This window comes from Zingiber officinale, chromosome 2A (genome assembly GCF_018446385.1).
Source record: "Zingiber officinale cultivar Zhangliang chromosome 2A, Zo_v1.1, whole genome shotgun sequence".
Classification (NCBI taxonomy): domain Eukaryota; kingdom Viridiplantae; phylum Streptophyta; class Magnoliopsida; order Zingiberales; family Zingiberaceae; genus Zingiber; species Zingiber officinale.
The window spans coordinates 160,763,997-160,770,904 of record NC_055988.1 but is presented as its reverse complement, the minus strand read 5'-3'; positions in this window follow the sequence as shown (position 1 = coordinate 160,770,904).

The window sequence follows — 6,908 nt, the reverse complement described above, 5'->3', positions numbered from 1 at the left end:
TTTTCTTGTGATCCTTAGAACTTCTTGCTATACTTTTTTTTCCATTCAAATCGAGTTCCACTCCAAGGTGTTTGGAATTTGACTCGTGTTAGAATCATTGTTGCATCCTTTTTCCAGACATCTTGCACCTAATAATACCAAATCCAGGCAAGAGATCACCGATAGCAAACTAAATGTGTGTCGGTGTCCATTACAAGTGGATGATGATAGTTTTTACTGGTCATCTTTGCTTTGCTCCTCCCCCACCCCCTGCCTCTCTTCTTCTCCAACCGTAGTCTCTATCTTATCTAGTTTGTCTACCCCTAACCTTCTTTGTGCTATTTCTTTGAGGTACAAGTTTCTTCTATAATGGTGTATCATCAAGTGGCTTCCTATAGTAGTAGCTAATGAGATATGTCACATCCTTTCGTATTGTTCTTATGTTGCCGCAGTGATGCTCGAGAGCAACAAGAAGCATCAACACGGTTGAAGACATGGAGATTGTGAGATATTACAAGTGACATATAATCTTGGGCTCGAATCTTTGGTCTTTGGGCAATATTATTGACGTATGATACGTGTAGTTAGATAGGGGTCGACTACCAAGTGATTTGAATGATGACTGTGTCCAAGGGATCGTAGATCAGGAAGAATTGAGGTAAAGCTCGTGGAGCTTTGACTTGACGCGATAAAATCAAGTTGGTTGTCTTAATTGTTCAAGGTCTATTAGAGATCTGAGAAGGATTGTATGAGATATCTGAGTGACCACAAGATGAGGAGGTACGACATTAATGTTAGCTAGAAAAAAAAAAAAAGGAAAATTACGTAGATGGAGCATGAAAGATGACTTGTAGACCTGATCATGGGTTCATGACATTGAAGGGATAAGTAACACAGAGAGACAACCTTCGTGGTGAAGTGAAGCTGTGAAATGTAAGCTTTTGTGTGAGTTGTGAAAGTTATGAGACCATATCCTTAAGGGATGATAGATTTCAACTTAAGCTTTTGTGTGAGTTGTGAAAGTTATGAGACCATATCCTTAAGGGATGATAGATTTCAACTTAAGCGAAGATTCAATCATTAGGATAATCGTAGCCCGGGTCCAGTTAATTAGAGATGATTCAAATCAATTAGTGAGCTAAGTCACTAATGAGTGGACTCAAGCTTGGTGGCTCATGAATAGAATGTTTCTATCATAGCCCAGTCAAACAAGCATTCAATTTATTGACTTCAATTGTATGATATTGGAATTCAGTCGACTAATGAGTTGGTGACTTCAATCGTATGATATTGATGTGTTTGATAAAGAATTTAAGTAAGCTTGTCTATTATTTTGATATGTGTATCAAGTGTGTATGGACTTGACATACTGCATATGAAGCTCGAGGATCTTATGACTCGACAAGGTCTTGTGGTGATTGCTGACATGAACAGAATCAAGTTGGATAGCTAGTGTTCGATAGCTTAGAAGTGGACTTGAAGGTGAACTCTAGGATGAGGATCATGGTGTGCTTACTAGTTTGATGGCTTATGACGGGGTGAATTCAGAAGTGATCGTGAAAGATGTCTTGAAGTGTCAATGGGACTAGAAATTCCTAATGAGGTGAACAAGGAAGTGGACAAGGAGGTAGACTCTTTAACTGAGCAGAAATGGATAACATGTTGGAGCAAGCTTAGATTACTTGGTGGAGCATGACGCAAGCTAGGGACTAAGGGTTTAACATGATGTGAATTTGAGAGCAACAAGAAGCATCAACACGCTGGAAGGCGTGGAGAAAAGAAACTTGTGATAATCTTGGATTTGAGTCTTTGGGAAACATTATTGGTGCGATCATGGCCCAAGTGGTCAAGTTCAACCAAGTCATATTGATGTGTTTAGTTAATACTTTAAGTTAGACTAAGTTAAATTTACTAAAACTTTAAGTTAGACCAATATTAAATTTAGCAAAGTTTTGTTTTTCAAATATGTTATGTAAGAATCTTGACGTGCAAGTATAGAGGAAAAGTCCAAGTATAGTTTTTCTGTGTTGGTGCAAGCATGATGTCAGTGGTGGTGTTCAACCTTGGCTTTTGATGTTCGAGTAAGGGGTTTAAGTTAAATGCTACATTTATATTTGATATACGTGTTAAATTGTGCAAGAACTTGGCAAAATATACACAATTGTAGAGTTTGTGATTAGACGAAGTCATGTGGTGACGATGACTTTGCGTCCAAGGGATCATAGAACAAGAAGAATTGAAGTAATATTGGAGTAGCTCGTGGAGCTTAACTTGACGCGATCAAGTTGGTTGTCTTAATGGTTCAAAGTTTACTAAAAATCCGAGAAGGATGGTAAAAGACATTTGAGTAACTATGGGATGAGGAGCATGGAGGTGCAACATATATTAATGTTATCTAGAAAAAAAAGGCAAATTACGTAGGTGGAGCATGAAAGATGAAATGTAGAGCAACAAGTCATGGGCTCATTGCATCTAAGGGATAAGTAACTTAGAGAGACAACCATCATGGCAAAGTGAAGCAGTGAAAAATAAGCTCTTATGTGAGTTGTGAGAGTTATGAGACTATTGTAGGTCCCTTGAGCCCGGCTAGAGGAGGTGTAAATAACCTTGAAAAATAAGTTAGTCAAATCTCTTGCTTTTGCTTAGCGAGGATAATCAAATTAATTTAAAATAAACAATTAACATACAAAAATAAACATAAATAAAGGTAAAAGGCACGGTAGTTACCTGGTTATAACTTAGATGATTATTAATCCAAGGTAATGAAAAAATTCAGTAAAAATCTCCTTCGTTGAAGGCGGAGAAACTTCTTACAGACTTTAAACTCTCAAAAAAAAGTTAGGAAAGTGATCCAACAATTGATGAATAATTCTTATCTCAAGGGGGCTTTTTATAGCCTCCTATAAAAAGTTATCATTAGTTGGAGACTCCTCCAAGAGGATAAAAGTTATCGTCTTGACAACGGTAGTCTAACGGCTACTATTCATTGGAGGTGCCTCCAAGCTCTTATGAGGGTGCCTCCATCAAAACATGAGGGTGCCTCCATCCTTCAAGCTCCAGCTAACCTCTAATTGGTTAACTCTTCCTTATGCTTCTTTGAGTAATGCTCCGGTCATTCAGAATTGAGCTCACTTAAATCTAACTCTGATCTTCTCCTCAAGCAGACTTTCTCCTTGGCTTCTCGTCCGTCGGATGCGTCATGCGCTTCCTTCTCATCCGCCAGTATACTTTTCTGCAGCACATCGTCTTTCAGATGCACCGAATCCGTCGACTCGCTTCTCATGTCTTCCTTCTCATTATCCGCATATTTCACTTGACTTCTCGCGTTCCTAAGTCTCTGCACACTAACTTGACTTGGTTGACCATATCAAAATTAACCTAGTATACTTACAATCTCCCACTTTTTATATACATCAACTCAAGTTAAGTTAAGTTAGGATACTAAAAGAATTTGCATTTTTAAATTTAGCAATAAGTAGAAATAAAATATATAAAAATTTTTGGAATTACTATCTCTCTCCTTTTGATCACATCAAAAAATAATAGATTAAAAAAATAATTAGAAAGAATAGTGAAACTTTTTCTATGGATTTAAGATAGAATTTCCAGTTGTGTATTTTTATCAAAATTAATTATTAAAAATAATAATTTTTATCAATTAAACCTTAGTTTTGGAAAAAAAATAATTTTAGAATTATTTTTAAGTTTTGAAAAACACTGAAAAATTTTGTCATGGTCAAACAAAAAAAAGTAGGATTAGGAAAAAAAACTTCATGACAAAATTATTTTTTAGAAAAATAATTATTTTTAAATAGAAATATTATTTTTAAATTTAAATGTTTAAAAATATTTTTTAACTAAAAAATCTTGCTATTTTTCTCAATGTTCAAAATACATGACTAAAATTTTTTTTTACCAAAATAATTATTTTTATATAGAAATTATTATTTTCAAATTTAAATGTTTAAAAATAGATGTTAAACTAAAAAATCTTGTTGATTTTTGTCAATGTTCAAAATATAACATTCCTCAGCTAAAAAATCAGATCTCTCAAAATTTATCTCCGAAAAACTTTTAAATTTTAAATTTTTTTTTGATAAAAATTCATAAAAAATAAGATAATTATCAAAAAAATATTTAAAAAATTATTCTAATAGAAAACCTAATTCTTTATCATAGAAAAATTAAGTGTTTCAAGAATAAATTTTCTAAATAATTTTAAATTTTGAAAGTCCAATTTTCGCTAACAAATTCATAAAAAATAATTACTAGTCAAAAAATTCTGAAAATTTTTATACTAATAGTTAATCCATTTGTGCATCAGAGAAAAAAAAATCAATAGAAAAAATAAATAGTAGATATATAAACTAATTAATTTTGTAAGCAATATTAAAAATTAAAGTAAATTAAATTAAATCATGCATAAAAATGAATTTAATTTAGACTATGCGTGATTTAGGAACCCAAAATAAGTTCCTATTTACTGAATTTATCAAAAAAATTTATGGGATATATCTTCTATCCACTTTTATAATTTGACCCCATGGTTCCTAAGATACTAATTAAGTTCACTATAATTTTTTGAATTTTAGATTTGCATAATGTGAACATGTAGAATTTTTAAGACATTTTATATGTTTTATTAATTTTTCATTTTCATTTTTACTCTATCAAATTCTTCTAATGGATATGTTTTAACTAGGATAGATTTCAAATTCACATTTTTCTTTCTCAATTTGATATTCTTAGTTTTAAGCTTACAAAATAAACATTAATTTTGTACCTTTGTAAAGTTGGTGGAGGAAGAAGGCATATCTTACTTATCATGTCGATTTCAAAGTTTGACTCTCTCCCATCATTGCTAATTTCCTCTGAAGCAACTCGATTTTCTCATGTCATCCTTCTCGCTAGTTACGTCTTCCACTCAACTCTTGTGTTCGTAAATCTCTATACACTCAGACACGAGGCATCAAAATCTCATGATATAATTTAACCTGATTGATTACATCAAAACTAACTCGGAATATTTACAATTATATCCTTGAGAGATGATAGATTTCAAAAGCGAATATTCAATCATTATTAGGATAATCATGATCAAGATTCTTTAGTTGACTAGAGGTGGTTCCAATCAATTCGAGATAAGTCACTAAAGAGTCGACTCAGGCTTGGTGGCTCATGGATAGAATGTTTCTATCATAACCTAGTCAAACAATCATCCGAATGATTGAATGATAGCAGAATTCAGTCAACTAATGAGTTCAGCCAACTTAAGAAGTTGACTCAAGCTTGGTGGCTCATGAACATAATATTTATATTAGAACACTAGTCAATTGGGACAGTTAAATGATTGAGTTTATTTGAACTAATGAGATAACAGAAGCCAAAGGACATTACAATGGTTAGATGACCTTGGGCTACAGTGGATCAATCGATTGATGGTAGATTTCAATTGATTAGATTCCGCCATCAATCAATCAGGCTATTTAGCCCTTATATCATCCAACTAATGCAATGCAACTTTGTTATATCAATGGTTCCTTTAGCCTTTCTTAGTTGTAGCATCAGTTATTTGGGATTTTTCATTAATCAATTGCTCCTAGCTTAGCTTAGTCGACTGCCTAATCGATTTAGCCTTTAACAAAAGCATTTGTTTGTTGGCTAATCAAATTGAGTTGATTGTTTAGTCAACTGGACTTGGTTCCAATCAAGTCTAGTTGATGAGAACTCAACTAGGATTATCCAAATAATCAAGTCTTGCCTAAGTTGAAATATATCATCCTTCAAGAGTACATTCTCTCAACTCTCGTAACTTGCCTAAGGTTTGGCTAAATTGGTTACTACATGATAGAATTATCAAATCAAATAAGGAAAAATTCCCAATAAAGCTAGGAGAAATACCCTCTCATATAGTGGTTTGTTCAATTTCTTGATTTAACTCTCTATAAATGATTATGAGATCAATTGTATGGGATGTCTGAGATCAACATATGATATTTTACCAAATCTTAACTTTCATAGCTTACAATTATATCTTACTTTTTATGATTTCAATTCGCTATCACAATCATCTCCCATCAAATTACTCGTCCCTCGTATGCATCTAGTCTCCAACTTATTCCACGTGTCATCATTCATGCTTCATCTATAAAGTGTCTCTCTTTTGTCTATCGTCAATGTTGCACCTGCTCCTCGCCCTACGGCCTCTCACATGTCCTATATCGTCCTTGTCTGTCCTGACAAACCTCAAGCTATCAAGCTGGTAATTTACCTACCCCAAGTCATGCTCCACGAATTACTCCAATACCACCTCAATATTTCTCATCTTACCATCCCTAAATTGTCATACAACTCATCCTCGTCAAATTCTGAGCTCTCCAAACTCTGTGTTATATCAAATCATACGCATATCAAATCACAAATGGATGATGGTAGCCTCCACGGGCTAGCATTAGTTGGTTAATGCAAGGATATTATTATCCATAGGCCTAAGATCGATTCCTAACAAATATAGAATATCCTGCTGGTTATCTCAACCTTTCTTTGCAAGCACTGATGCTGTTGGATGAAGTCCTTCATGATTTACCTCCCTTCCAAATAGTAGAGTCACCCTAGATCCGTCAAGATGACGATTTCACCTTTTGCTGTCGACAAATGGATGATGGTAACATAGTGATCTTGAACACTTTCTCATCCTTAAATTGTTTTAGATCATCCACTCTAATTTGAATCAAACTGAAGCTAGATTACAAATGGATGATGGTAACATAGTGATCTTGAACACTTTCTCATCCTTAAATTGTTTTAGATCATCCACTCTAATTTGAATCAAACTGAAGCTAGCAGAATTAATCGCAATGCAAAAGAGGGTGGAAATGTTAGCATCATTTAAGTCGCTTTGGACAAGCAATAGCAATGCTGAAGGTGGG